General features: G+C 44.1%; 1 protein-coding gene across 4 annotated transcripts in view; it reads right to left on the bottom strand.

Annotated features, from left to right (window-relative positions):
* The window catches only part of STAU2 (staufen double-stranded RNA binding protein 2), a 177,237-nt gene extending 159,216 nt beyond the window's left edge, over window positions 1–18,021 (bottom strand). For 2 of the 4 annotated variants that reach the window (XM_055706168.1, XM_055706169.1), the window contains exon 1: window positions 17,156–17,267. The gene's annotated coding sequence lies outside the window, so the exon portion shown is untranslated. Of the gene's footprint in view, window positions 1–17,155; window positions 17,268–17,878 lie in introns of those variants that run through there. The other 2 variants (XM_005443188.4, XM_055706170.1) reach the window with 2 other exon arrangements.
* Between the last annotated feature and the right edge of the window lie 2,780 nt (window positions 18,022–20,801).

Here is a 20,801-nt window from a genome sequence, read left to right as displayed (position 1 = left end):
GGTGCAGAACTCCTACAGGAAACTATACCGATTTTGTAAATTAATCTGTATAAACAAAGATACCCAGGAGGTAATTATACTTGTAGGAACTAACTCTTAAGTACATGAGATACGGAACAATAAATTTGTAATCGGTTCTAAAAATGAACTAATAGAGAGAGACAACAGAGAGAATATAGTTGATATAGTGCTGTGATGTCATCTTCACACCAACAAGCAAATAATCTTTGATGTCATGACAAAAAGGGGACAAAACCTACATGATGCATCTTTTCTTTACATTTTTTACATTTTTACATATATAATAGTATAACTTACTGGTACATAAGTGAAGCAAAAACATTTCGCGGCCTTCCAGCCATGAGCACAGACCAGTTTGCTACTACACAACCAAATGTAGGACTTGGGGGAGAGAGATTTCACTAAGCTGGTCAGAGATGAAATGCAGTTATGTAATCAAAATGTTTTTAAATCTTCTACATGGATGTTCTTGAAAAATCTGGCATTTACAAAAGGAACTGTTAATTTAGGATGTGGCGAATACAATTAGAAAAGCCCCCACACCTCATTTCAGGTGGCTAACCCATCTCACAACTAGGAATCCACTGCACCCCAGTGTCTCCGCAGGAGTTTCCCTCGACGCTCGGCAGAGGTTACAGAGGCTTAGATCTCTCCGAGAAAGCTGGACTGCGCAGCTGTGGCTGCCAGCTTTGTGTCTTTATTGAGCAGCCAGCTGCCATGCTGAGACACCACAGCAATGATATTTCTTGCAGTCTTAATCACATACATGTCTACCCAGTCAAAGCCTGCAAGTCACAGTGCTGCCATTTCTGTAGTTCTATTCTAGAGCTTATGGCGCCTTCTGAAATGCTGCATTGTTTTTTCACCTCTTACTCTAAACCGCACAGCTGTATTAGAAATGCTACACCAGGCATTTAAAGGATGTAAATATACTATAATTGCATTTTACTTCACTTCTGCTTTTGAAAGCAATTTGTACATAGGCATACAGGGGTTTCATTAAACAGTAGGTATTAACTGTCTTTTTAAACTATGTATAAGCTGTGAATTTTCCTCTCAATAAAAATAACCAAAACAAAACAAACTCCTATTAAAACAACTGAACAAAACTGCCTCACATTTCAGAGTCAAAATATTGCTGTCCATTATTGCATTCATTTTTCTTCTAAGTCTAGAAACACAACATTGTAATCAGCTGACCCTGGCTGGATGCCAGGCGCCCCCAAAGCCGCTCTGTCGCTCCCCTCCTCAGCTGGACAGGGGACAGAAAATACAACAAAAGGCTCCTGGGTCGAGATAAGGACAGGGAGATCCCTCAGCTATTACCATCATGGGCAAAACAGACTGAACTTGGGGAAATAAGAATATTTTTTTACCAGTCAAATCAGAGTCCAATATTGAAAAATAAAACCAAATCTTAAAAACATCTTCCCCCCACCCCTCCCTTTGTCTTGCGCACAACCTCCCTCCCGATTTCTCCCCCTCCTCCCCACCAGCAGCGCAGGGGGACAGGGAATGGGGGTTACGGTCAGTCCCTCCCACGCTGTCTCTGCTGCTCCTTCCTCCTCACACTTCCCCCTGCTCCAGCATGGGTTTCCTCCCATGGAGACAGTCCTCCACAAACTTCTCCAGCCTGAGTCCTTCCCATGGGCTGCAGTTCTTCATGAACTGCTCCAGTGTGGGTCCCTTCCACAGGATGTAGTCCTTCAGGAATGGACAGATTCAGCGTGGGTCACCCACAGGGCCACAAGCCCGGCCAGCAAACCTGCTCCAGCCTGGGCTCCCCACAGGTCACAGCCTCCTTCAGGCATCCACCTGCTCTGGTGTGGGGTCCTCCATGTGCTGCAGGACAGCCTGCCTCACCGTGGGCTTCACCATGGGCTGCAGGGGAACCTCTGCTCCAGCCTTGGAGCCCCTCCTGCCTCCTTCTGCACTGACCTGGGTGTCTGCAGAGTCGCTTCTCTCACATGTTCTCACTCCTCTCTCCAGCTGCAGTTGCTGTTGCACAGTATATTTTTCCCCTTCTTAAATACATTATCCCAGAGGCACTACCACCACTGCTGATGGGCTTGGCCTTGGCCAGCTGTGGGTCCACCTTGGAGCTGGCTGGCACTGGCTCTATCAGGCATATGGGAAGCTTCTAGCAGCTTCTCATAGAAGCCACCCCTGTAGCCTCCCTGACACCAAAACCTTGCCATGCAAACCAAACACAAGCATTAATTTAGTTGTTTTCACAGATGCAGAACACTTGTGTCATGCCAAAAAGTACCATACAATGTAAAGAATTACTCTTGTTTTTTCTGATTATTGTAATTTCTTGTACTTTTCTGGAACATGAATCACTTTGTGTCCTTAGATTTTACGACATAAGATATGAAATAAATGCTCAGGTGAAATGATTCTAAGAATATGTCACAGTAATTGAATAAATAAAGACAGATAAAGTAGGTAAGATAGCACAGAATGTGGAAAACAAACGAGCGTTCAAGTTAAACACACTTTTACAACATGGAAAAATTTAAAAAGCAATACCTGACTTGAAACACAAGTAGCTGTATGAAAAACCAACAGTCAGAGAAACTAATGACCTGAACAGCCAAAACAGAAGACTAGACTTCATCTGTGCAGAAAATGAAAATGTCTGTCTGCAGGAGGGTGTTACCACACTTTCACACTGCTCCGTCATACAACCCAACGTACCAAATCTAGTCTGTGTACAAGTACGCAACACACAGCACGTACTACGTATTTGTGAAGTGCTTTGCAAAGCTAACAACTGAAGGCCAGCCACTGCTGAGTGAGAAAAATTACTTGACATATTTTGTATCTCATATACCCAATACTTCTGCTTATACATTCTAATCAGTGCCTGGTTTTCACAACAGTATCACATAATGATCCCAGCTCCTTTTCTGCAGAACTGCTACCCAGCAAGTTTCTAGCCTGTGCTGTTTGTGAATCTGACTGTTCTGCAGCTAATGAGACTTTGTTCTTGCCTTCCTTGAATCCTCTTATTAAAAAAAAAAAAGGCTAAAAGACAATTTCAATTTTTCAAGATCACGTTGAAGACTAATTCTAGTTCTAAAATATTTAGTCTCCTCTAAGCCTGCTTTATAGCATCCACAAATTTAATAAGTGTACTGTTTCATCCACATCATTAATGAAAATATTGAAAGGTTCAGGAACAGCATTACAATAGACTGGGGGCAGGGTCTAGGCAGGCAGCATCTCAAGGTTTTCTTCCAGACAAACCCTTGCTTTTGTTAGCACCTTGTTAATGCGATCCTTCTGTAAAAGTCTCAAGTCACAGAACCCTAATAGAGTTAACAGCTTCCTAACTATGGAAGGTTTGGGTTCAGCTTTAGCCTTAAAATTCCATTAAACTCTCCATTTCCCTTCTATTCTGATATTACTTCACTCGCTCAGTTACACATAAGCATACACAACTGCCAGAAGGTAAAATGTATTTCTTGTGTGCCAGTTCTCACATTTACGGTAAGTATTTATACATATGTACATTATTATAAGAAGTACTAGAGAAGTCCTAAGCTTTCTGTAATTCCTTTTTACTGTGTTATTTCTAGCAGCTTATTTAGGGATGACAGAAAACACACAGCTCTACATTACCTTTAGAGCAGCTGTTAATTCAATCTTTTTTGTTCTACAAAATCAAGTAATGACATAAGCACACAGTAGCAGTTTAGCAAGAGCATGACTTGAAGCAACAGTCAGCAGACTGTTATCTAGAATTATTAACAAAATGTATCTTGTTTATACATTTTATATAGGCAAAATTGAGAAACTACACATGAAATCACACAGGACCCACATATATTCTATGGTACTGCTGGACTCCACTGTTTGTCCTCCCCAGTTCTCCTCCATCACTTTGTTACTCTTTGCCTTACCAGGGGGGTTGCTTGCCAACAGCCTTAACCAATATAATGACTTACTGCCACAGCAAGGGACAATCCTGTGTCCTTTCTCCCCTACAGCAAAAAGCTAGTATTTTTCTGTCCATTTACCTCACTGAACAAGCTCACATGTGGGTAAGGGGGAAGATCAGAGAAGCATCCGTGCCTGCAGAGGGAAGGCAATAAACTCCTGACCTGAAGTGGGTGCAAGGAATTAGCTCTTTCAACTCCTGTTAACCAGCTTAGCTTCGCTGTCAAACCATACGCTGAAGTTCAGCTCCTGCAGTGTTCCACACAAAACTCACCATCTCATCCCTCCCTCATCTTCAGAAACCTGTGGCCTGTTTCTGGGCATGCTTGGTGGGGTTTTTTTGTTTGTTTGTTTGTTTTTTGTTGGGGTTTGTTTGTTTGTTTTACAGTGCCTTATACTAGTGTATCTTAATTTCAGTGGAAATCTGGACATAGCTAGCAGCTAATTAACACCAAAGTAATACATGACAAGCAAGTGAAGTCTGAAGTCAGGCCTTATAAGCATTTTACTTTCCTGAAGTATGGGGGTGGGGAAATGATAATTAACTCTATTTTGGTTATTTTGATAAAATAATTTACAACCAAAGACAAAAATGCACACAAAAAGGAAGGTGAATTGACAGAGAGTATTAGGGACTAATGACTAATACTCAAAAACCAAGTAGCTGCAAGGCTTACAAAAAAGTTTCCCTACGTGCTCAGCACTAAACCCAGTACCTGAGGACTGACTGAAAACTACAGCTCCTTACAGACGGCCTCCTCTGCTCTTGAACTGGAGCAGGACAGTCAGGACAGTGTTGCAGATCAACCCCTGGGAAGGCAAGGCAGGGCCAGGCAGCTGCAGTGAACACCAGGTCAGAACATTAACTGCCATCGCACTTTCAGAAAACAAATGTTGTTTTTGTAAGGATATGATCATCCAGAGAGGAATAGCCTTTGTAAAACTCCTATATACAATCAGTAAGGTCTCTGAGGACAGACAGGAAGGTATTTTTGAGAAAAAAAAAATCAAGTAGGAAATTGAACAGATTAAAAATCTGCACTCATAATACTTTTCAGCCACTTCTTCAAACAGCAGTCATCTCAGCTTCCCTTTTTAATTACTACACAGGACAAGCACATTAAAACAAACAAGTAAAAAAAGGACTTAAGACTCAGAAGGCTGAGCTAGAAACTGCTTTACCTTGCAGACTTCTTTTGCAAGAAACTGTATTGGTTCCCTATTTTCTAATACTATGTTGATCCGAGATGCTACACGAAGCATGAGTCTCTGAATCAATGACCAGAATACCATTACATACTATTTACATCTGTCACCCATCCTTCTCTAACAACTCTCTTTACAATAGCTTTGTGCAATTTTGAAAAGAAAGGAAAATTTCCAAACAAAACCAAAGCAGACAAATAAGGTAACTAATTATGGAATCAAAGACTAAAACCTAAGATTTTCTCAATGAATAAAATGGCCAATAGTGAGGATTTTTGTTGCCGTTTAATTATGATGTGCTAGCAAGGGGGATAGGACAGAAAAGGCTTCCCCGTGCAATCAAGATTCATACAACTTGAAATACACTGCATATGTCCCACAGCAAATATAATAAGCAGGTATTTTGGATGTAGTAAATTGTTTAAGCCACTACAGCAAAAGACAAGTAACTAATATGAAAAACATGATCTACAAGGCCATCTACATGCACAGTGTACTCACACCAAAACAGTTACCCATACACCGTACAGCAAGATATGAGGATTCACGTTAAGGATTAGACATCTATAGTTTAGGTTCCCAAATATAGGCAAGGTGCCTAAACTACCACCAAAGTAAAAGGAAATACAGTATGGACATCAGTAGTCTACTCATGGTTTACCAGTGCCATCTGAGATGTCCTAAGATATCGTATCTGGATACCTGCACATTCCATCAGCTGCTGCTCCAACAAGCAGAAATCCTCTGTCAGAAGACCCATGCCACACCTGACACTGCATGTGGCAGATGGGTCAGATAAACCCCAGCATGAAAAGGCAATGAAATGGCAATAATGTATGTGTTAAAACAAATGTGTTACACCACTAGTCAATACAGCCAGTGGACCCAGGCAGTTATTCAAGGTGATCAAGTAGGCTTCTAATTTAGGATTAGCTAAACCACGCAGCTGAATGGCAGCTGAAGACTTGACAGGATAACTTAGTGTCACAAACCGCACTGGATGCCAGAATACAGGCAACTGAAGCCTAGCCAAAGTCTACCACCAAACCTGTCTTAGACAAATAAACAACCATGGACCTTATTAAAACCTACACAATTACAGAATCAAACTCTTGCATATGCAAGAGCCTAAAAACTTTTAATGAGAAACTTAACAGAAAATGGAGCATATTGACAGGCAGGAATGCAACTCTTCCCTTGCAGCCCTGGCAACAGCGAGGCCAACATGAAAAAGCTGAGAAAGAATCAACTTGGGCTACAGTGTATCTTACCACGTACAGCAAAACAGAATGATCCCAGCCTGTACACACAGCCAATTTTCTCTTCAAACAGAGAAATTATAGTCAGGTCCTGTGTACACTGGGCAGCCGCTAGAAATCTTAAGTGGAGACTTCACAGGCAGACATGAAACAGAGGTCCTAAGCAGAGAAACTGTATTACTGCTAATCTTAAACCATGATGGAAAAAAGGATTGCTACTCTCACAAAACAACTTCACCGACACCAAAGATCACTGAAGCAAAGGCTGAAACAAAACAATTGGAAACACGGAAATCCCTTAGAGAAGACAGTCTGCAACCAGAGCAAACACTTCATGGGGACAGCTGCTTGGCACAAGGGCAGTTTGGGAAGCTTAATTACAAAACTCCAATTTGAAATGACAAAGGAGATCTAACAGATTATCAACTCAAAAATTTCAATACCAGAAAAAAAAATAAAAGAAAAGGAAAGCCAATCTGGTGCACCAGAAATACCCAGTTGGGCATCTCAACACTTTTCAACCTATTTATAACCTAAAGCCCAAGGGGAGGGAGGGGGGAATTAGGCTGTTTTATATAAAAGCTTGCTACCTTAAAAAGATAAACTCATCAGAAAGTTTGTCTCAATTTATTGTTGCTGTCCAGAAAACAGAGAAAATGGTAAAAGACATGTGGAAGTTTCCAACAGCTGATATGAGCTAACCCAGTTCTCACACTACCACAAATTTTATGCCCAGAAAAGACTCCAAACCATCCAACAGAGCACTGGTTCAGACACAACCGTCAGTTTGACCCCACGAGGATACCCTGAATTACTGCAGAGAAGAAAACGTGAAACTCCTCTGTGAAACGGCAAAGTGGTCACTAGAGCCTTCTTTGTGGAAGGCCTTCTACATCCAAAACCCATCACGGTTTGAGGTGTATCCAAAAAACTAGCTTACAGATGTCTATACAGTCTTACAGATCAGTGGCAGGACATCACAGGCAATCCCTAACACAAGAGGGTAATGTCCTTCTTTGTACTCATTTACTGCAACTGGGAGCAACAACAAAGGACAAAAGCTGCCTATCCAGTATTGTAACTCTTTAGACCTCTTCCTTATGGTGACTGCAAACTATCTATGACTTCTTGAAAACTGAAAACTTGTATCTCCCCAGATACTCTGTGATACACAGTTGTATCTAATGTTTTTGACAAGATTACCTCACCTGGTCCACCAGTCTTTAGAGAAAGGAGAGTAGGACAACCAAGAGAGATTCTGCAACACTGACAGAAATTGAGCTGAATTTCCAGGGCCACCTCAAAATTTACCCACACAAAACATATCAGAAAGGTTCAAGGAGACAACTAATTAATTTAGTGACTTCAGAAACTGTGAACACAGAAGCTGAGATTAGAAAAATGTGGAATGAATTATTAGAAATATTTTTTTTTTTTTTTTTTTTTTTTACTTTCTGGCATAAGTCATTTGAGTGCAAAATATTCCACTGAGACTCGAAGTGTTATATTGAAATGGTTATTGGTTGCCATCGCATACAGCGGTTACCATACTATCTTACAGCAGATGATAGGCAGGTAAACCACATTCACCTTAGGTTAAACAAAAATCAGTTACTAAGCTTTTCATGAAGAAAAGTAGATGAAAAGAAGGGAAGCCTAAGCCACTAGTTTAACAATCAATCATCTGCTTAAAAGTGCAGACAGGGATTAAGTAAGTAAATGAAAAAAACATGACTCAGACTTGACACACTGCCACTACAGACTCGTTTGCATCAAAGCTGTAATTGGTTCCTTATTTGTGATATCGGACTCTAATCAGAGCTCCTTCCAAGAGTCCAGCTTCTTATTTAATTAGTATATTAAAATTTGTCTTATATATATTTCTACAAGCTGTATTTTTTTCAATTTGTGCTAGCAACTAGTAATTCTATTCCCTAACTAGAAACTGCATATTATTAATGGAATTCAGAAAATTATCTCTGTTTTCCTTGACTGCCTGTGACAAACTACTTCTCGTATCATTTCAAGTAACAGAGTTTGGTGAAGTAGCAGAAACATGCCTTTTTCTTTGCAAAGTCACAGCTCCTGCTACTACCCCTCCTCGTACTGTAGTCACTCCCCTATCATTAACAGCTACCAGATCCTCAGAGAAGGTGGTTTCAGTGGACAAAGCAGTGGGCGTTCTGCTCTGTTGTTAGAAGTTGACAAAATTCTGTTTTGTGCACCTTTTTTTTTTTTTTTGTTTGTTCTCCACAAGTGTATTTAAACAAAACAGTATTTCACAGCTGGAGTGATGAATGCCCACCTTGAAGTCTCATACAGCTTCCAAGAAGTTACAGTTCCCAGACACAGCTGGGGTCAAATGAACATCTCCTGTTCATGAATCACTCCTGGAGTTCTCCCTTCTCTCAGCTCTCCCATAGACACGTTTTACGATGCTTAGATGTAAGACAGTTTTGACATACAGCTCATGAGACTAACTCCCTGCTCATTGGGGGACAGAATGGGACCTCTGCCCACAGTCATAAAGCACCTTGTCAGATCAGTTCCACAAGAAGTTGAAAGAGCCTCCTCCCTGTTTTAAGTGCAGCTCTTCTCAGTTGACAAATAAAGGCAAAATAATTACTGAATACTGGATTTGGCATACCAAGTTTTCTGACTGAAGAAAAGCACAAAACCCATGTTTTCAACTGGAGAAAATTAACAGTTTAGAGATGTTATGTTTGGGGGCAAGGTCATGAACTGGTGCAAAAGTGATGACATGGGCCCAGCTCGACAACAATGAAAACAAGGATTCCAAAAATTAAGGAAGTAGACAGATCATATGTAGCCCGTGGTGACCTGGGGCCACTAACACTGGACTCCAACAAACAAGATGGGAAGAGACATGCACCTGGAAGAGTTGAAGAGAACACCAAAGGGAACTGAGCTAACTGATTCCAGCCACATGCAGCTAGCAGCATATCAAGGCACTCCTCAAGTATCCTGAGAATGAAAAGAATCATCAACTTAGCAAAGTACTAAAGGACAGTAATTGCCTATTGATTCCTTGCAGCAAGCCCATGCTTTGGACAGAAATTATGAAGTTGTGTGATGAAACATAGTCAGAGAAATTATTTATCTTTGGAAGAAGCTACAGATTATAGAAGATCTTGACAACCCAGGAAGAGGCAAAAAATCCTAGTGGCATACTTATAGATCCTTTCAGAGTTAACAAAAGCAGAAAGCACTGAAGAAAACCTACTGGATCCATCACCAGTACTAAACATTAGCTAAACATTACAAATTTTCACACATTAAGCACACATCTCTGCAGCAGAGAGACTACACACATCTGGTAGGATGGCAAAAGGTTAATTTCTGGAGTTGAATCAGCAAGGACACTAAACTAACAACCAACAACAGAAAGGAAGAGTACTAGTAAAAGGAGATTTGGTTCAAACTGAGCATGCTGCGAGGGTACAGAACCAGCATGACAAAACCAGACTTTTTCCTCCAACTCCTTATGTACTAGTGGTTAGGAGTACCAAGCAGGATATATCATAAAACAGCAAATAAGAGATCTTCATCCGTACAGTTGATGACTCAGAATAACTTGTTTCCCCAGACCAAAGGGAGTTATAACTACTAGAGCAAAAAATGTAAACAAACTGAAGTAAAATCTGGAATTCTTTCAAGTATTTTTACACAGATAAAGAGTCAGAAATAAAACAAAGGACAACTGGCTAAAAGTGCAATCTGACTCAGTTGTAACATGAAATGATTCAAATAAAAGAAAGCGGCACCTAGAAATGAGTGAAAGTGAAAAAGATGTTTGCATATACGAGGAATTGCAACCCTGTTTGCAACAGCATAAGCTCACAACTACCTGGAGACAATATGGATGGATGACACACTGAGCTGCCATTTAAAGGAATGTCTTTCTTATCATTTACTGTACTTTTAGGACTCCAAGGACATTAGCTTCAGCAGGGTGAATACAGATAATTTTTTTACACTGGAACCACCCTAAACTAGAGTGAAAGAACAAACTTGCTTCTGAACTTGCAGGGAGCTAGAACTTCTGTTCATTACTGAGCTAAGACTCCCATTCCCTACCTTCAAATCTAAAATCAAAAAAACAAAAAACACTTTAGAAGGGAAGAGCCCCATTTTCTAGGATCTCCAACGCAACATGTGCTATTTGGCTACATATATACACCTAATACAGTCTCACCTCCTGCAAAAAAGGATGCTCCTCACTAACAAAGGGAAATAGTACTCTTAGCCCAAAGGCCACCCCACATCTCAATTGTGATGACACACAGCAGAAATCTGGGTAGAAGTGCAGACCCTAGAGCTGTGGAGCAGAGGTCTACAATCCCATGCAATAGCAGACACCCACATCTGAAAAGCAGAGCAGGCCCTGGAACAAGAACTGTCTCGGCTAAGCCTGTTCACCTGCAGTGTTCTGCTGTGCCCTATCTTGTGGATATATCAGGCATATTACTTTGATGGTAACTATGTCTCCCTTGCTCCTGTCAGCTATGGGGTGCATCAGCAAAGGTAAACAGTACCAGGCAGTATCTGCAATGACAGCAAATAAAACTGCCTCTTTTTTGGTGCTAGATGTCAAAATTCCTAACGAGCAGAGTTGGCTTAAAAGCCTTGAAACGGTTCAAAGTACTACTGTGACAAAAAAAAAAAAAAAAAAAATCAGATCCAGAATGGGTTGCTTGCATGTCTTTTAAAATACTTGAAGCATGGTATTAAAGCTATAGTATTACAAGATCCATTTCACCAGCTACAGCAGCAGTTTGCTCTCCTATCTACCTGTAATGAAGGTGTATGTTACAAAGTATCACGGGGCTCCCACTGCAGTGGGATGTGAACAGAACCAGAAAAAGAGAGTCAAAGTTTTAGGTATAGTTTAATGGTCACATGAAAAAGGTCCCCCAAAACCACCTTCTCTGGTGAGTTGCCACTGACAGTAGTTTGTGGAATGGTCAGTTTCAGAAGAGTCTTGTAATATAACAGCTGAAGAAAAGTGCTTTATTAATTATCCTCCTGGGATCTGGCAAATACCTATGGTTGCCTGCATGTCCACATCCAGAATGACAACTCCATCAAGTCCATGGAAATGGGATCCAGCCTTGGCAATCTTGAATGACTTTTCACTTGTTTAAGGATCTAAGAGATAAAAGACCATTCAGCTGAAGAGGGGCGAAGAAAAGAAGATGCAGATCATTCTTCTTTCCAAAGAGGTCAAATCCCATATTTAACCCCATGGATTCAGCTAAGAGAGAATGCTGAGAGATGTCTCTGAGAAACTAGGGTGAGCTTTACCTGCTTCCTGATCCAGGATAAGCTTCTCATCCCCTTGCACGGACAGACAGCCTTAGTTGCCATGCAGAAGCTGAAAGCATATCTATTTCATAAAAGACTAGTAAGTGTGTTGCACTGAACTATAAAAGGGTCAGAAGGGTTTTCAAGAAAATCCATCTAGAATCATTCATTAAGATTCCCAGGCCTTAAACAGGTACAAAAGGAATGTCTCTTGGGTGTATACTCTTAAGCAAAATACCCACTGGCGATGTCCATTCAAGGGACATTGCCACCACAGATGAAACACAGTCTGAAGCAGGCAGGTTTAAGTACTATCAGATACAGAAGACTGAAACAGTAAGCAGAGAAAATATTTTCCAGAGTCTGGAAAGGAAAAAGCCCTGCAACCCAGTATCTAGGACTGAAAAAGGATCGGGGGGGGGGGGGGGGGGGGGGCGAGAATTGAAACAAATAAAAAAAGAACACATCCCTTTTCAACAAGGTATTTTAGATTATTTCTTGTCCTTATCTTGTCTAACAAAGCCAAAGCTCCTACAGACTTTGTTATTTCATTATTTCTATTGCTACAACTGGATATGCTACAAATTGACCCAACATTGCTCCTATCAGCTCTGCATTTTCACCTTAGGAACAATGTATCTTGATTTCTTCCCTTCAACATGTATCAGCTGTTTGGGTGTGCCCTCTGGGTGACATGGAAGAAGTTCTCTGTCGCTTACACCCAGTTACTTACCCGGAGAACTGCAGGTACTGACATCAATCTGCATGTTCAGTATATTGAAATTTCCTTATATTTGTATAACACTAATTTTTTTAACTGGGGTTACTGTATAAGAAACTGGAAACTACAAGTATGTAGCAGCTGCCAAAAATAAGAAACTAAGAACAGCAATAAAAATTAAGTTATTTGACTCTTAAAGAACTCTTCTTGTTCCAACAGGTGACCATTTCCATTGCAAGAAACTTCCCCAGAAAATCGGGTCTCCTATGCTCAAAAAAAGTTTCCTTCAGCTTGGAGGCAAACAGCTTCCTCAAAGCTGGCAAGCAGCAAAACTGGAAGCATGATCACTGCCAGCACGATTGTTTGGAAGTTTTCAGGATAAGATGAGACTGTAAACATACCCTTTGAGTGTGTGGTGCTATGGTAAACATCTTAGCAAGCTGCCCTTTCCCAGAAACTACAGATAGCAGGTTAACCATACTCACCATAATACTTGGCCACTGGCTATCACTGGGGACCTCCCCCAACATCAATGGGAATCTGTGCTCAAACCCCGATGTCTAACTAACCTAAAAAGAGCCCCCTCCCCCATCAGTTTAATGGCCACCAGATCAGAAGATTATGGGGATACAGAAATATAGCGGAGTCACAAAATTAAATAATTTACTGTGTGAAAAAAAGTGTTATTGGTCAGGAAAAAAAAAATTAGAATTCATAGTCTGGTTTTATTTGGTTAAGTGTCAATAAATTTGTAACATACTAGTGATGACCTACGCAGAAGCATAGTTGACTAAAGCGAAAGGAAAGATGCAGTATGTCACAGGTGAGCACACTGTGACCCTGGAGTACAGATTTCACTACTGGGAAACTTTCCAAATACTACCAGCTTAAAAAAAAAAAAAAACAAAACAAAACAAAAAAAAAGACAAAACAGTTGCTGTTGAGATGAAGTATGAACAAACTTCAGCAGCTACAGACATGCACGTGACTTTAGTATTACACTATCACAGATGGTTTTTCAAAATTCATTTTTAGATTAGGAGTTGTGACAAGCCATTTTTTTATTCTAAATAGTTTCCAGAACAACGCCTGACAAGACATCTCTCAGATTTTTACTGAACTCTTGATCTTTTAATGCAAACATACTTTGGATAATGCTGATCATGACTGGTTGCTGACAATGAGCAGACCTCCTAAACACAAAGCCTTTGACTTATACATATATATATAAGCTATGTTATACACAGGTTCCATTTCCTCTCTTCCCAGACTTTGCCATGTGCTCTCACCAATTCTATTTCCCTGCCTTGCACCACACATATCCTCTCCTCCCTGAGCAAAACTGCGAGCCCCATTCCCTGACCTGCCTTTGCAGGACCCCAGACTTATGCTTTATATGCCCGTCAACCAAACGGAACCCCCTGCCTTATCCTTCCGACCTGCAGGTTTCAGAGACCACGTGTATGGTACCCGTCAGGAAGAGCAAGCAGACAAAAGAGGGGTGGTGGGGTGAGAGCCCCAGGCAGGGCCTCCAGCAGCCCAGACCCCTCCATGGGTGTATTCACAAGCATTGACATGGTGAAAACAGCAACAGAAACGGCCAAGAAGTGTGAAGGGAGAAAGGGGTAGCAGGGATTCCCCGTTTCCCATGTAGATTTTGACATCAGTACCTACAGCAGCTTTAAGAGAGCCATTCTCTGCCCTTGTTTCTCTTCCTCTTTTTGGAAAGAGACAGAAATTGAAGAACTGTTGTGAAAAATACAGGCTATGCATGACCCAAAGATCTGAAATGCAAAATAATTGGTTCTGGCAAAAGACAGGCCTAACTCTTATCTTATACATCTCGCTACTGCTGATAGGAAATCAATGTAAGCAAGGGAAGGAAAAGGGAAGGAGAAGTGAAGCTTCAGTAGCCTATTAACAGAAGTCAAATTGTTAGGTTATCCTGAAAAAAGCAGTTAGGTCCTGCCCCACCACATCAGTGTGACCCACGTGAGGAAGGAGATACTTGACTCTCCAATGGGAGCAAAGCTGTGCCCACGTATACATGCATTTACAAAGTATACACCGAAGAAGTCTGACACTAAAATCTGCACACTTTATAAGGCTCGCTCTCCAATGATATGGTATTATAAGGTGTATTTTGGGCTGAAGGACTGGACATAATTGATGAGAGTTTCTTCAGTCTTTTCAAAGACCGACAAATCAATAGCCACATATTTTGGGCAAGTCAAAACAGTCTAGATAGAGCATGACAGGTGCACCTTTCCTAGTGGTTGGAGAAGCAGTCTTGGAATCACAGGATCTGCCTTACTACAGCCTGTTGCCTAACCTTCCCAAGGTCATTTTTCATGACACTTTACAAATAAAACACAAGACTATCTGATTCACTTCCCACATTCACACCAACGTGAACCAGCATTACAGTGGAGCTTTGTTTATATAACTGTGTAGGAAAATCAAGCTTGATATTTGCCCACAAGGAAGGGGCTGATCAAGTTAAGTGTTTATTTAAACTTGGTCAAGTCATTAAAACACTTCTGATCAGGTTTTTCTGCAAGCAAACTTAGGAAGTTCCTTTACAACCTACTTTCATAATTCAGGATGTAAGATTATTCAAATTTATTATTGTTTTGACAAAATTCTTGGAGAATGAGGTAGCTTAAACTGGCAACAAGATATATAAAGATGTTGGCCTCCAGACTACAGCCTGAACCAAACCCAAGCTATATGACTTCTGCTAAAGCTAAGCAACATTACTGAAAAGTTCTCTTCAAAGCAAAGAAAATCTGATCTGTCCCTTCCCCTCAAAACTATGAGCAAGCAGGTGGTGTCAATCCTGTTCCTAGTTGCCACCAACAGGAATCTTAGCAATGACAGGCAAGCCAGAAATCTGTCTCCAGGAGTTTTTTCAGGGCAAATCCAAGGTTCAGCAGTGGGAAATCTCGTGCTGCTGCTGGCTTTCTAGAAAAAAAAAGTCATTCAGAAATCTGTCAGCCTGACACTGTTTATATAGGCAGCAATGTCACAACAAAGCCTGTACAGAACCTCCCTGTATTTAGTAAGTGGCTTAAATACATTAACATTACTACACCGGTGTAGATTGCTAACATGGAATTACCGCACAGCTCAGGAAGACCTTACTCCTGCATAGCTCGATGCTACTAGTAATGTAAGCAAGATACAGCAAGGTTTGCTTGCTTACAGCAGCTCAATGCCAGAGGAAATAGTCTTACTTGTGCCTTGCAATGCCACGGTTATTCATGCATGCTCCTCACTACTGTTCAAGACAACATTTCACGCAGAGAAGGGCTGCAACAGCAACACTTCATCTACCCTTTTGCATACCATGAACTTTTTTTTAGTACCATGGTAGTTGCGCAGGGAGCATTCCATGCAGGGCCCGAGAAGCTTACGTCTCGATATCCACAGAAACGACTTGCTGGCCGTAAGGCAACACCGGGCAGATGCACTGTGGGGAAATTTTTCACTCGGGTATCGCAGGCTTGGCAGGTGGGACCCTGAGCACTACCAGGCAAGCAGCTCCTCTGTGGGATTCACCCTCCCAGCACACCCCAAGCAGCCTCGGCTTTCCCAGGAGAGCATGGCCGACACTTCCAGGCCTGGCTGCGACTGAGATAACTTTCTACTAGCAGAGACCTGAACACTGGGAAAATGCTGCCTGCCGCCTGAGCTACGCCATTTAACAGCGGTGCCCCCCCGGGTCGCACCCCCACCTCGACGCCAGCCCCGGCGCCCCCGTGCCGGGCGAAGGCCGGCAAACGGCCCCGCTGCCCATCGCTTTGTGGAAGAGACGCCGACATCCATTTTGGGAGCGGGGGAGCCCGGTCCTGCCGGCAAAGTTTCGGGCCCTGTCCGAAGTCTGGGGGCTGTACAAGACGTGCATGGCGAGGGCGGCTAACCACGGCGCAGGAAAGGACGGCGGCCGAGCTGCCAGGTCCGCGCCGGGGGCCGGGCGAGGAATACCCAGCGCCCCCCGCCCCGCGGCGGCCGGCTGCCACCCAGCGCCCCCGAGGCCGCGCACCTCTGCCCGCCGCCGCCGGGCCCGGGGCAGCACGGCGGGCCGGGGCGGGCCAAAGGACGAGGAGCAAGTTCAGGTCGCACCCAACTACTTCCCGAGGTCCGAGGCAGGGCAGGCCCGGCGCGCTCCCCGCCGAGCCCAGCCCCACCGCACGGCACGGCACGGCCGCGGCCCGGCCTTGGCGCAACGGCCGCTGCCAGCGGCCAGACTCGGGTTGGGCGGGGGGAGCTGAGCGGCGGCGGGGGCCTTCCGCGGCCCCCGGAGGCGGCGGCGCTGGGGCGGCCCACCTGTGCCCCCACCCGCCTCCTCCACCCCTCGGCGGGTGGCCGGGCGCGGGCGGCGGCCCCGGGCCGGATGGCGGGGTCGATGCCTCTGGCACCGCTGCCCCCCGCCGGAGCGGAGCCGACAGTGCCGTGGCGCAGAAGCGCCTGCCGGGCCCCGGGGAGGTGGAGGGCGCCGAGGGGCCGGCGGAGCCCTCGCCCCGGGAGCCGCTGCACCGGCGGGAGGAGGAGGAAGACGGGACGGGGACTCGGACATGATGGCTGAAGCAGCCCCCTCCCCTCCGGCCGGCTCCCCCCGTCCCGCGACCTCCCCGACCGGCGGCGGGGCGCGGGGCCGCCCCGCGGGCCCGGTTACCTGCTTCCCGGGGACACTTTGGAGGCGCCTCCAACATCGGCAAACACTAAAGAGAACTGACCCCGCCGCCGCCGCCGCGGCCGCCGCCGGCCCCAACCACTCCGCCCCCCCCCGCGCCCTCCCGCCGCCGCCGCCCCGCCTCGCCGCCTCAGCGCCGCCCGCCGCCCCCCGCCGGCCTCCCCCGCCTCTCCGCCGCCGCCCCCGCCGCGCCCCGCCGCCCGCGGAGGGCTCCCGGCGCCGCGCCTGGGCCTCGCTCCCCCCCTCTCCCGCGGCACGAATGGCCCCGTCCGCGTCCCTTTCCCGGCCCGGCGAGGCGGCGCGCAGCGCCCCCAGCGGCGACGCGGGGCCCTGCGGCCCCCGCTCCGCCCGCCGCCCCAGCGGGGCCCGGGGCTCCCCGGGCTCCCCTTCCCCCGCCGGGGCGCTGCCGGCAGCTGGGCGCGACGGGAGCCCCGGCGCTGCTGCGTGTTGGAAACAGCCAGGCAAGCTTCTCGCCTCCGCGCTGCTCGTGTTTTCTAACCGCTGCTGCCTGTTTCCCGACAGCCGCTGCCGGCGCTGGAGGCGGGCGGTTCTTGCTCTCTAAAGAGATTAAGCCGTGAAGGAGCGAAACAGCGCGGCTTAAGGCAAGCAAAAAGAAAATAAAGGCTTGCAGTAATAGAGGGAGAGGCGGGTAAACAAGACAGTATAACAGAGAGCCGGATTTATCCCACACACACACGCACGCACCCCAGTGTCGCTCATCTCGCTCTACGTCGCACCGGAACGCCCCGGCGTAGTTCCGAGCTCAGCTCCTTCCCCCTCTGAGACGGCGGCTCCCGCAGCAGGGCACAACCTCGGGATTTATGGCAAAACGTCCAGTGCAGGCGTTCGGTCAGACCACGTTCCCCCCGGGGCGGTGAGGGGCGGGTAGCTGACGCGGCGGCCGGGCGCTGCCCCGCAGGCAGCCGGCGAGGCCGCAGGCACAGGGGCCGCAGCCCCGGGGGCCCGCGCCGCCCCCCCACTCCACCCCCCGCCCGGAGGGGCCGGGGTCCCGCTGCTGGGACAGCCCCAGTCCGTGCCCTCCCACCCAACACCCCCCGGGGTTCCGCCAGCGGAAGGTCTTTTTCTCCTTGCCCTCTTCAAGGTTTTTTTTACATGTCCCCTACAGAAGGCAGAGCTAGGCAGCAGAAAAAAAATAATTAAAAAAAAAAATAAAAGCACTTAGATTTGGGGATACACAAACTGAGATTGAAGGCTAAATAGTTTCGTGAAGTCTTCCTTTTAATTTCTAATTTAAAGAATAAAATGGGCACATATCAAATTTATCATCTTTAGCTTTAAAAAGAATATTCAAGTTCTTTATCTCAAAGTAATAGAAACTTTATTGGTCATTAAAAACAGAAGGCTTGCAAGTTTAATCCACAAGCCACCTAATTTAGTTTGTAAAAATCTGCTTTTTTGATTGGCTCAACTAATTATTTGCCAAGTGAGACAAAGCAGGAATTTCTAAATCCATGATAAAGCCAGGTAGAAGCATCAGAACCTGAAGCAACCAATTCCCTACCTGATTTGCAAGACTGCAGTAACAAAACTCCCCAGGCTTAGAAACAAAACCAGGTATTTTTTTTTTATTTCCTTTAAAGATGCCTGTATCTTTTTACTAGGGCAATTGTATTTTAATGATAGCTATGAGAGTTAGAACATTTGATACAGCAAATGTAATTCGAAAAACAGCAGCTATTTAAGCCAAGATCAGAAGGAATTGAGAGCTCGTATTTCCTCCAGTATCTGTTATACCATGAGATGATTTGTCTTTTTTAAAACGAAGACCTGAAACCAAGCGGTGGATCAATATGAAAACTAAGCAAAAAAAAGATGAAGATGGGAATCCTGTTGAGCTACAAGCACTCATGGTAGAGACACACTCGTACAGCACATAAACCAGGTGAATTTTGGTAGTAAGCTTATATATTGTAGACAATTCACACCCCAAACACAGATAACAACACTTTGCAGAAGGGCTGTATCATGAGTATCTAAGTGATAGCAAGGTTTTATTCATACTAACAGAACACTAACAGGACATTTACAACTTGTTTAAACACACTCCGGGAAACCCAGCATTGGCTAAGACAGTTTTATACATACCCTGTATTCAGCCGTGGTAGCTTGTCATCTTCCCCTTCTCATTCCTCCTCTGTTTAGTTTTCTGTTTCTGAGATTCCTTACCCCTTTTAAGAACTTTTTTTAAGAACTGAGCACAGAAGTACACCATTTCTTATGTATTCTTCTGATATAATTTAGCAATGGATAATAATGCAAGTACTTCTCATAAGTCTACTTACTACAAGTTCTTGCGTAAGTAAAGTTCATTCAAGTGCTGAATCACAATAATGTCATCTACAAAAGTTTGTGGGTTTTTTTTTATTTACATCAAATTTTATTTTTACTTTACTTACTGTTAGAAGTTTGAAGAACAACCACACAGTATAGCATATACTTAAGTGTCAGTGTACCCAGCAGAAAAATGCATTCAATGAGTGTCAGCATGAGGTTACAAGGGGTATTTTCCGAACTTTCTGCAATAGATAAATATAATTCCAACAAGCCTCTAGTCTGTCCTATTATTTCAATACCTAGCATTTTTATAATAATGCTATTGCTACAAAGCTAAAAATCTTAGTTTAAAACATATGTTGAAGTATTATGTATCAACTCAGAAGAATCTCGTATCTTAATATACCTTTTACGTGGCAGAAGGCACATAGCTGAAAGAAAACTGAATACAAAAAACCAAATTGTGTTCAAAAACTTAGTATATACATATAATTTTAAATACACTGATTACTTTTGGGTCTAATTTTGTTCAGGTATAAAAAAGGATCAAATATTTTATCATAATTTTAAGTCTGTGATAGTGTTCTGCTGGAGCTTTACATATATGCAGAATTAAGTTGCATTACTAGCCACTCTTTACATTTACTGTACCTTTGTTTTGGTTTTTTCCTCCTACTGTTGAGATATGGGATAAAGGCTAATCAGTATCTCCAGCCTTTTTTCTCACCTGAAAGACTTCAGAACCTCTTCAGGCACAGTATGAAGTCTGCTTTGCTCCGAGTTTACTAGGGCTTCTGGAAACATTATTGCAAAGGCAAAAAGAAACCTATTACCTCAGCTCATGGAGAGGGCTATCCATCCTCTCAGTTGTAAAGTTTGATTGGACCAGTGGTTTTTCTTTGTATAGCATATCCCAACAAACTCTGACCCTGGTTTTCATACAGGACCTTGATCGTTCAGTTGCATCATGACCATAGTTACACTGCATTTGCCCTCTTCCATTTTCGAGGAACTTCGTAACATCAGAATTACAGCTCAGTGCAATTATTGATGTGCTCTTCATAAAAACAAAAACACACACACACACACAAAAAGCGACAAAAAACCCACTGCACCACCATTCTCTGAGAATCTTCAGAAATCTGTCAGACTTACCCTCAAGAACTAGTGGTTCCCCCTTTCATTTCTCCCTCCCACCCCACTGTATTATCTCCATATATGTTATATCTCCATATCCATAGCTTATCTCCATATGGCATCCTCACTGTGTTAAGTCAACACAATTTGCAGGAGCGCTTGGAAGATCATTCCCAACACAGGACTGCCCGGACTA

This window comes from Falco cherrug, chromosome 3, assembly GCF_023634085.1.
Source record: "Falco cherrug isolate bFalChe1 chromosome 3, bFalChe1.pri, whole genome shotgun sequence".
Classification (NCBI taxonomy): Eukaryota; Metazoa; Chordata; class Aves; order Falconiformes; family Falconidae; genus Falco; species Falco cherrug.
Note: the sequence above shows the minus strand (reverse complement) of the source record. Positions and strands in the feature narration are given on the sequence as shown.